The sequence below is a fragment of the Rhinopithecus roxellana genome, chromosome 1, assembly GCF_007565055.1.
Source record: "Rhinopithecus roxellana isolate Shanxi Qingling chromosome 1, ASM756505v1, whole genome shotgun sequence".
Taxonomy (NCBI): domain Eukaryota; kingdom Metazoa; phylum Chordata; class Mammalia; order Primates; family Cercopithecidae; genus Rhinopithecus; species Rhinopithecus roxellana.
Window position 1 is genome coordinate 199,767,180 of NC_044549.1, and position 11,433 is coordinate 199,778,612.

Below are 11,433 nucleotides of genomic sequence, written 5' to 3' on the forward strand. Positions count from 1 at the left end.
AGGTCAAATGGGATTGTGACTTTTAGGGACCTCTCCCATTCATTAAGCATTTCGCAAGGTGAATATCAATCATGATGGATCTGTGGGAAGGAAGGAGAACTCTTGGACCACTGTACATGCCCTTTGGACATGACCATTTGCATTTCCCTAGGGCTGCCTGCCTCCCTTGCCTCCATGGAGACTGCCTCTGAAGACCCTTTCCCCAGGTTCTGGCCCCAGCACTTCTGCCTCCTAGGTCATTTCTCTGCTTGATGACGGAGGGGGCACTAAGGCTTCCTGGGATGGTGCTAAGTCTGCCTCTTGCCATGAAGCATGGATTTATTACATATCAGGTACCAAGCACTTTGCCAGATACCTTGATGGATACAGATAGGAATAAAATGTGGTCCTTGAGAGCACAGGGTTTAGTGGAAAAGACAAGCTGCTCACATGCACACTCATACACACTCAGATACACTTATATGCATATATACTTACAGATTCACATACACTGACATACACACATACATATACACATTCATACACACCATAAAATACAAACACATGTTCATATGCACACTCACAAACACACATACGTATATTCACAAACTTTCATGCATGCACACTCATACACAAATGCACTTTTACTCATTCATACAGCACACATTTACATATACATACACTCACAGATTCACACAAGTTCACACAAGCATCCACATATACATGCTAACACCCATACATATACTGACACACAAATACACACTTACCTGTACACTCATACTGGTACATGTACACAAAGACATTTATACACACACAGTCACATGAAAGTACAACCATATACATAACACACACTCTTGCACACAATTATACACCTACTCATACAAAACTCACACATACACACACATCCATACACTCACATGTACATGCACACAGTGGTATGTATTAAGTGGCAAAATAAAGTCAAAGGAATCCGAGGGAGCTTTTAGATAAATAGAAACTAGTATTTATTGATCATCTCTTATATTCCAGGAAATTTACATTAATTATCTGTTTTAAATCTTAAAATTGCCCTATGAGATACTGTCACAGGGAAAGGACATTTATAGAGGGGATACTGAGACTCAGAGAGATTGCCTCTGCAGAGTGAGGATGTGAAGCCAGTCTGCTTGATGTCCAAGGATATGCCCTTTATTCCAGCTGAGTCTGGGGCTGTAGGGGCTGCTGAGGGTGGTGGTGTAGAAGATATTCCACTAGGGTGAGGGAAGAAAATAGGACTCCTGTTTATATTTATTTGGATAGAATACTTTTATCTTCCTTTTTTTTTTTTTTTTGCTTTTTTGGAAGTTAATTTTATTATATGAAAACGGTATGCAAAATATATTCATTATGACTAGAAATATAGTACCAAACCACGTCTGTCTTATATCTGTAGCATATATTCTTGGTTTGTATAAAAGTAACTTTAAAATTCCAGTTTCCTTAGTTATGCACAAATCACACACACACACACACAGTTACACCACTGTTGGTCAAAGATGCACTCCTCCTTAAATCAATTTTAATGAGGCTAGCGAGTGTCTGCTTGATGTTTGCATTCTTATGGGCTAGGAAACAAGGCACACATCCCTAAAACTAACATCTAGATGTCACTTCTTGGACTGATAAGACACAGACTTGCATATGGTTTCAGCCCCATTCCACCCACACTGTTCTGGGTACACTATCTCAGAAACCCTGAAAGGAAGTGCTTGTTCTTTGTTAGTGCCAACCATTTTTGTCATAAATGGCAAATGATTGGAGTATTATCGTCAGTTAATTCATGTTTCAATTTTCAGTGCTATTTTAATGAACAAGCACTGTGTAACTAGATAGCTCATTATTACAAACCTCCATTTCTCTTTCTACATGAAGACTCCAGATGGAACCATTCTTTGACTGATGGACTCCTGCATGCCACAAACCTGAGTTTGAAGAAGCGAAGTAACGTAATTCTAATGGTTTTTCTTTTCTCTTGGAAAGGAGTATTTATTATGGTCTCTTAATGATTAAGAATTAGATTATTGAAATCAAGACATTATATGAATAGCTAAGGTTTTCTTTGTTATCACTATTTGCTGGGTTATTATCTGATTTGGAAAAGTAAGTAGAGAATTGCTTGAGGCCTTCTTTTTTCTGTGTTTAACTTCATTCCACTTACCTGATTTATAATACTGCCAGCTGTCACAGGTGCTTTTGCATATGTAAAGATGAGGAAGAACAAAGATTTGTCCCCTTTTCTGGCTCTAGCCTGGTTTTGTTTGGAGGCTTTTGTGGAGCCTGCTTAGGAATGTGCTGATGACAGTCCCATCTCTACATACAGAAAGGCTTTAAACAAGAATGTGACACATAAGAATCGAAACATACATTCTTCTGTTACTTAGAGTTCAGGTTATAGAGTTAAGTTACATGGGTAAAAGGAAGCATACTCTTCTCCCCTAGAAGCAGCAATCCACTGTTGCTCATCCAACTTCTGATTGGCTGCAGAAGGTGCAGACATTCTAAATACATAGACCCTAACTTGCATAAGTAGCATCACAGCCAGCTTAGCAATCCAAGGCCCACTTGATCTTTAGACCCTGAAGAGTAGGCATTCTTTCCTACCCTGTCTCCCTATTCCCATCATGCTCAGACCCCAGGCAAGTTTCAAAGCAGTTGAAAATGGGCTTTTCTTCTAGTGATGGCTCATTAACTAATATCCTGTGTCCCAACTGTAGAAATATCTTGCATAAATTACATACCACCTTTTTTCTCAAGGAGCTTAAAGTGCTTAATATGCATCAGCTAATGCTCTTCCACACCTTTCCAGATTAGTATGAGACAGTGGAATCCCCATACAATGAAAAGGAAAAATGACTGACTTCCTGTGTTTTGGGTCCCAACTGTGTTGGTGAATTGGTTTGGTTGGTATAGAGACGGGGTTTTCCCTCAACCTTATTGACTTTTTTCCTCCCTCAGTCCTAATTTTGGTATGAATAAAACCCTCCTTAGGACTGCATTTTCATTCTTCTCAGCTTTCTTTCACAACTAACTGTGCAAAACAGGATAATACCAAGAAATTGAGTTAAGTGTCTGGACTATATATTAATACTCGAAATAGAATGTGACATTTTAAGTGTAAGACCATCATGCCATGAAGACCACCTAGCTCTGGATAAGTTTTCAGCGCATCTTACTAGAGGAGCCAAAAGTATGGGCTCAGAGTTGAGCACCACCCTCAGTGCTATAAATCAAAACATGCCACGCATGGGAATAGACATAGAACTAGTTCCAGAGGTATAGTTTTAAAATTTGTTTTAACTCCAAAAAAGATGTTTATCCTTTTCTTGTCTCCCAGAATCCAGAAAATGTCCCCTCTTCTCTGTCCTGTCTGCTCCTGGCTGGGCCCTCAAATGTAGAATGGTCAGAGCTGGGAAGCCTCTGAAATGGCATTGCCCTGTCTCCCTCCCCGCCCACATGGTGCGTCTCAAATTCTTTCTCATGCCTTCTCCCGGTTTCTCTTTTCTCCCTTGTTTTCTCCTTTTTTCCTTCTCCTCCTCACGTGTTTTAGGCCTGCTAGAGGACTCCTGAGCCATTGCTCAGTCCAGCCAGCGATCCCTGGGGCTAAAGGGCTTGTTGCCCTGGGTTTTGGGCTACAGAACTGGCCCAGTGGAGTCCGTGATGCATTGCGTGATCAGTGCAGTTCCTGAATCACACTGGTCCTGCATGCCCTGAGGTCTCGGGTGTTGGAGCAGGGAAGTCATTGGGCTTAGAAAGGATTTCTCGAACGCTGAGTAACATGAGGATTTAGCAGTAGTGTTCCTCACTTGTCACTATTTCTCTATCTGGAGTTAACATTCTTGTTAGTCGAAAAAAAAAAAAAAAGGAAAGAAGCATTGTTAAAAAAATCACAAAAAGCAGCCGGCTCCCATGGAAAGGTAAGGGTGTAAACTTATATATGCATCATACTGGCAAAAGCTAGTTTTCTGGGGGTGTAAATACACGTGCTTCTAGAAATAAGGCTTTGTGTTAAACTCTAGACGAGTGGAGTACAAGACCACCGAGTTGTAGCCGACTACAACTCCCAGAGGGGCGGGGAGCAGCATGCCATCTTCCTTTCCAGCTTGGTGTTGTGGTAGGTGAACCCGTGCTTGCCTTCGCTGATGTGCCCACTATTGGAATGGCGGAACTGGGCCTGCTGACATCAGAAAGCCCCGACTCCTTACTTTTACTAGTTAGTCTCAAGTCAATCTTGAGCGAGGCCTTGGGTTTGCTGTCAGTCCTGGTGAAGTGCTTCAGCATGGGAAAGTCCAGCAGAGAGCACTGCTGTCCCCCGGTAGTCATCAAACATGGAGGTGGCATTTGGTAAAAGTTCTTCAAAGGTTTTGATTCTTTCCAGGCTCATGAACTTGAAAGTATTTACATATCTGACATCATCAGAGCTTCCTGAATTAAACTTTGGAGCTGAAATACCTTCCTTGAAGAAGTCCTCAGAGAAGGCAGGAGTTCAGTATGTAAACCAACTATTTCCTGTCAGTATGACATTGAGTGGGATGTAGTTTTTACTATCCTGTTATACATTTGCTTGAGGCAAATCACCTGGTTTTTCCACAAGTTCTGCAAATCTTGGCCTTTCTTTTGGGTCTTTGTGCCTGCAGTCCGGCATGAGCTGATAGATTTCAGGAGTGGAGTACTCAGCAGCTCTCATCCTCATGCCTTCCCTCAGGCAACTGCAGAAGTGCTCATCCATTTGCACTCCTGGGTATGGAGACCCGCCTAAGGAGATTTCCCACAGCAATACTCCCATAAGACCACACGTCGCTCTTGGTGCTATAGATTTTGTCAAAGATAGATTCAAGAGCCATCCATTTCAGAGGAAGTCAAGTACCTCCTTTTCTCACATAACCAGGGTTCTTATAAATATCTTGGGCAAGGCCAAAATCACAAATCTTCACCACATTGTTCTCAGATAAATGAATGTTTCTCGCTGCCAGGTCCCTATGAATGCACTTTCTGGAAGACAGAAACTTCATGTCTCTGGCCACTTGAAAACTGTAAGAAATCAGATCTTCCGTAGTGATGGGCTCCTTGTAGAAACTGTCAGAATCCTCTTCTTCATCAGCATCACTCAGACTTTTACTTCCTGAAACCTGGAGCTCCCAAAGCTCTCGCTGCTGGTGATGCTATCTAGTTTTGTTTCTTGCCTTGTTCCAGGCCTGGCTCCATTTTTTCTTTCTTACACTCCATGTGTAATGCCACATCCTTGTTGAGAAAAAATAAGTCATGTTTGCTCTTGAGGTAGTTGGATAGATTTCTATATTTGCAGTATTCAACAATCACCATCAGAGGCCCTTGGTTTGCTGACCTGACCCCGGTCTGAAGGAAGCAAGAGGGTTGAGAAGGAAGTCCAGCTGCACTGTGGGGCCCCTGTGGTGCCCTGAAGGCCTCCTCTCCCTGCCCTGAATTTCCACTGCATGCCCGGGCTGGACACACAACCCCTTATCTTCTTTTTTGTGTTTTATTCTACACATAAGATACTACCACAGTAGAACACATCTGTAAAAATAAACAAATGCATATTCATATGTCGGAGGCACATGTCCAGAACTGTTGTTGACGGCAGCGTGCAACCAAAGGTGCAGAGGCCTTTGCCTCCTACTGCATCCTGCAGCCTCCCCTTTGGGCAGGGGCGCTGTGCCAAAGGAGACTCCAGGCAGCCCTGCCTCCCTCCACTGCTTTGGATTTGGCCCGCATTGAGCTTTCACTGCCCCTGCTTCCTCTTGGCAGAGATTCTTCCTCTTCTCCTTCACTCTGCAGGATCTGAAAGGACAGACTCCTTTCCAAATAATATTATGTATTGAAATGCAGAGAAACAGAAAGCAGATAACAAAATTAACTCTATGGAAGTGGTTACAGGACATCTCAAGAGGTCTTGGCATCAGCTGGCCCTGGTCTCCACTCAGTTCTGCCCTCCTAGGTCTCCTTCCTTCTGTTCTTTCTTGGTGAGCCCCACAGAAGTCCTCTTCCTTTTTCCCTTTTGCACACCCATGTACACACCCATGAGCACACCCCAGGCTCCATGACCCATGACCCACCTCTGTGCCCACTACTGCCAGCAGTGATGCCCAGGCCAGGGAACATTGCACTACTTTGATCTTTATGGCATTGATCTTTGGCTTCCTCAAAGGAGGGGAAGTGGGCACAGCTCAAGAATACCAGTTAAATTTTTAGTTCTCTTACAGAGATTATTTTATGATTGATTACAGAATAATGTTCTATGCAACATTTACTGCTTAGTCAATTTTAAGGAAGAAAACACAGGTTAGGATCACTAATGCAAAGGCGAATGGCAATGGTGAAGTTTCAAATGGATCTTGACAGACTGGGTCACTGAACTGAAAATAACAAGATGCAATTTAAGGAGAAAGAAAGTAAATCTGGGAGTGCTCTGATACTTTAAAAAATAGCCACATACAAAAATGAGATGGTAAGAGCTGTTGATGGATATCAGTTCAAGGGAAACAACTATTTTGTGACTAGGTCATAAGTAAAAAAGGCCTACTTTACAAATAGGCTAATAAGAGCCCATCCTGAGACACTTGCTAGAAAACTGATTGTGAAGAGGTGATTATTCCCAGGCTTAGAAAACAAATGTAGTCTACTCTCCTACCATCTACCCAGCACTTGGGAAGAATCAAAGCCTCACTGTGGATAGGTTATCTTTGGGTGGAATGAACAACTGGTTTTGGAATATATACAATGATCACCACACATGTAATTCAGCAGCCCCATTACACTAAGTAGCTGGTCAACACTTTTAGATGTGGAGGATTAGAAATAAGGTCTCAATTCTGATTCTGGTCTTTTTCCAGATGCTTTTATGTCTTCAGTATCTGCTGTTCAGTTATTAGGTCTTGGGCTACTCAGATGTTGGCTGACTCAGAATAAGGGCACCCTGTCCTTGTAAACAAATGGAAAAAAGCGAGATCCTAGTTACTGAAGGGGAATGTGAAAGGGACTGGATGACCTTCCGTTGACCTATTGCAGAGGGTATTCCTGCACTGGAATTGACATCCTGCAGAGAGTTTTAGTCTCCAAAGGGGTCAAATGTGGAACCGAAAAATTGAGAGCATTTTGACTCTAGTCTCGTAACGTCTCACTCAACAGTTGCCAAACAATTCGGAAATGAAATTTTATTTTTCTATTTTTTATTTTTTATTATACTTTAAGTTCTAGGGTACATGTACACAATGTACAGGTTTGTTACATATGTATACATGTGCCATGTTGGTGTGCTGCACCCATTAACTCATCATTTACATCAGGTATATCTCCTAATGCTATCCCTCCCCCGCCTCCCCACAATAGGCCCCGATGTGTGATGTTCCCCTTCCTGTGTCCAGGTGATCTCATTGTTCAATTCCCACCTATGAGTGAGAACATGCAGTGTTTGGTTTTCTGTTCTTGGTATAGTTTGCTGAGAATGATGGTTTCCAGTTGCCATGATGTCCCTACAAAGGACATGAACTCCTTTTTTTATGACTGCATACTACTCCATGGTGTATACTTGCCACATTTTCTTAATCCAGTCTGTCACTGATGGACATTCGAGTTGATTCTAAGTCTTTGCTATTGTGAATAGTGCCGCAATAAACATACTTGTGCTTGTGTCTTTATAGCAGCATGACTTATAATCCTTTGGGTATATACCCAGTAATGGGATGTCTGGGTCAAATGGTATTTCTAATTCTAGATCCCTGAGGACTTGCCACAGTTTTCCACAATGGTTGAACTAGTTTACAGTCCCACCAACAGTGTAAAAGTGTTCCTGCTTCTCCACATCCTCTCCAGCACCTGTTGTTTCCTGACTTTTTAATGATTGCCATTCTAACTGGTGTGAGATGGTATCTCATTGTGGTTTTGATTTGCATTTCTCTGATGGCGAGTGATGATGAGCATTTTTTCATGTGTCTGTTGGCTGTATGAATGTCTTCTTTTGAGAAGTGTCTGTTCATATCCTTTGCCCACTTTTTGATGGGGTTGTTTGTTTTTTTCTTGTAAGTTTGTTTGAGTCCTTTGTAGATTCTGGATATTAGCCCTTTGTCAGATGAGTAGATTGCAAAAATTCAAATTCTTAAAAGAATTTTCAACCCAGAATTTCATATCCAGCCAAACTAAGTTTCATAAGTGAAGGAGAAATAAAATCCTTTACAGACAAGCAAATGCTGAGAGATTTTGTCACCACCAGGCCTGCTCTAAAAGAGATCCTGAAGGAAGCACTAAACATGGAAAGGAACAACCGATATCAGCCATTGCAAAAACATGCCAAAATGTAAAGACCATCGATGCTAGGAAGAAACTGCATCAACTAGTGAGCAAAATAACCAGCTAATATCATAATGACAGGATCAAGTTCACACATAACAATATTAACCTTAAATGTAGGTAGACTAAATGGTCCAATTAAAAGACACAGACTGGCAAATTGGATAAAGAGTCAAGACCCATCAGTGTGCTGTATTCAGGAGACCCATCTCACATGCAGAAACACACATAGGCTCAAAATAAAGGGATGGAAGAAGATCTACCAAGCAAATGCAAAACAAAAAAAGGCAGGGGTTGCAATCCTAGTCTCTGAAATTTTAAATGCTAAAAAAATCAGATGCTGTGAGGACATCATGGTATCAAGCGTCTGGATGGAAAAAGAGGAGTAAAGCGCTGGCTCCTAATAGATTGGATGGCTCCAGGAAGGATGGAAATTGTGACCATGGTGTCTGTATTATTTTCCCATTGCTGCTGTAACAAATTAACACAAATTCAGTGACTTAAATTAGTGCAAATGTATTCTCTTACAGTTGTGGGGGCCAGAAGTTTGAAATGAACCTCATGGGACTAAAATCAAGGTGCTAGGAGGGCTGGCTCCTTCTGGATACTCCAAAGGAAAATCTATTCTTTGTCTCTTTCAACTTTTCTTGGCTGATGGCATTCCTTGGCTTGTGGCTGCATCACTCCCGTCTCTACTTTTGTTGTCACAGTGCCTTTTCTTCATTAATAGTCATATCTCCCTCTATCTTCTTCTTATATTCTTGTGATTGTGTTTAAGGCTTAGCAGGATAATCTCCCCATCTCAAGATCCTTGACTTAATCACACCTGCAAGTCCCCTTTTGCTATATAAGTTCACAGGTTCCAGGGATTAGAGCCTGGGTATACTTGGGGGCAAGCATTCAGCCTCCCATAGTGTCTTTGTAAGAGGTCTCTTTCCTTTAAGCAGAAGGTGCTCATTCTTGGAAGCACTTGTGGTTGCCTTTCATCTTGAGGGTGGCAGGAGTCTCTAGTGCAGCAGTTGTACACTAAAGTGTCTATGGGGGCCAGCAGGGGTACATGTGTGGTTACAGACAACAAAGAGAAGTGAGGCCTATGGCTATATAAGGAGTATAAGGCATCCAAATACTATGGTATTAACATTAAAACAACTCACATCGCTGCTGCTAGTCAGACACCATCAGTGGACTAAAGTTTAATGGTTTCTTACTTTGTACACGTTCACTTTGTGTTTTCTATTGTATTGAAACTCCTCAAAAAGTCCGGAAAAGAAATTCCTTAAGGAATATTAACCTACATTTCTTTTAATTGAGAGAAGCCAGGGCTGGCTTCTAAAATCTACACACACACTCATAAGCTCAGATGGAAATAAAAATCAAATTCCAAATACAGGAAATGAGGTTTTCCACTAAAAGATGTTAAGTAATTCTTCCATCATTCAGTCATTTATATACTTTAAAAACCCCCACGAGTTCCTTACTAATCAGCCACAAGATAACTTTAGTCTTATTTGACCAAGCACATATCAGACCATCTAGAAGGTGTTCACCTTTTGCAGAGCGAGTTCTGTGCTGGGGAGTTCTGAAGGCAGTAAAAGAGAGAGTTGCTGCCCTCTACAAAAGCCATAATATGACAAGAGGATGCAGTTTTTAAAAATTATGCACATGTACCCTTAGCATTTTGGGCTTTACCAATGGGCTTGAACAAGTGTGCTCTTGTTGACATTCATGTCCATAATTTGATGACCTTGAGCTCCTGCCTACTTGTCAAAAAGCTACTAAATCTTCTACCAAGTCTTATTTCACAAGATTTCTGGCACTTCCCAGGGAGGATGCAGGTGTCCATTCATCAGGCCTGGGCTTTGTTCCCTGACACAACCAGCAGAGCAGTAGTCCCCAGACACAACAGCTCTCAGAGCTGCCACTCCAAGCCAAACTTCCACTCCTGGGAGTAGAAATTTGCAGGGCCCAGTGGGGGTACAAAGAGCCCTGATTTGTCCACTAGCATGAGTGAGGGAAGGAGGGTTGGACGTGCATGCATGTCAGCTTAGTCATTCAGCAATGTCTGTGGTGACGGGAACAGCTGCCTGCTGGCGTCCTTGACACCTTCCTGGATCATGGTATAACAACAAAACCAATGAAAATCAACACCCTGTGGACATGTTGGCCAAATGGTACAAACTTTCAGTTAAGAGTAAGTTCTGGGGACCTAATATACAGTATGGTGATGATCATTAGTAATACTGTATTGCGGCAGTTTCCAACCTTTCTGGCACCAGGGACCAGTTTCATGGAAGACAAATTTTCCAAAGACCCAGTGTGGCGGGAACGGTTTTGGGATGAAACTGTTTCACCTCAGATACCAGGCATTAGATTCTCATAAGGATTATGCAGCCTAGATCCCTCATATGCACAGTTCACGATAGGGTTAAAGCTCCTATGAGAATCTAATGCTGCCACTGATCTGACAGGAGGCGGAGTTCAGGTGGTAATGCTGGCTTGCCCTGCTGCTCACCTCTTGCTGTGCGGCCCCATGGTCCATGGTCCAGGGGCTAAGGAACCCTGCTGTATTGTATACTTGAAATTCATTAACAGTGTAGATCTTAAGTGTTCCCACCACAGTGATAAGTATGTGAGATGATGCATATGTTGATTAGCTTGATTGTGGAAATCATTCACAATGCATATATATATCAAAACATCATGCTGTATACCTTAAATATAAACAATTTTTATTTGTCAATCGTACTTCAAAAATCCACTTCGGGGAAAAAAGGAGTACTTTATGGTGAAGAATCTTGAAAAATACTACCTCAGCCAGATGACCAGTTGGTATTAACAGGTGTGAGGGATGTTGATTGTCTGTGCTCTTGATATCACTTGATGAGATGGGCACTGTGCTTTGTGGTCTTCGTCCCCAAAACCCATGCCTCCAGTCTAATTATGAACAAAAAACGTTAGACGAATACCACTTGAGGGACACACTACAAAATACCTGACCAGCACTACCAAAACTGTCAAGTTCACCAATAGAAGGAAAGTCTGAGAAACTGTCACAGCCAAGATGAGCCGAGGGAGACACAGCTATTAAATGTAATGTGGCATCCTGGATATAGG

The 11,433-nt window shown here is 42.0% G+C and overlaps 1 pseudogene; it reads right to left on the reverse strand.

Annotated features, from left to right (window-relative positions):
* Positions 1-4,004: 4,004 nt before the first annotated feature.
* On the reverse strand, positions 4,005-5,340 carry LOC104671350 (annotated as a pseudogene).
* Between the last annotated feature and the right edge of the window lie 6,093 nt (positions 5,341-11,433).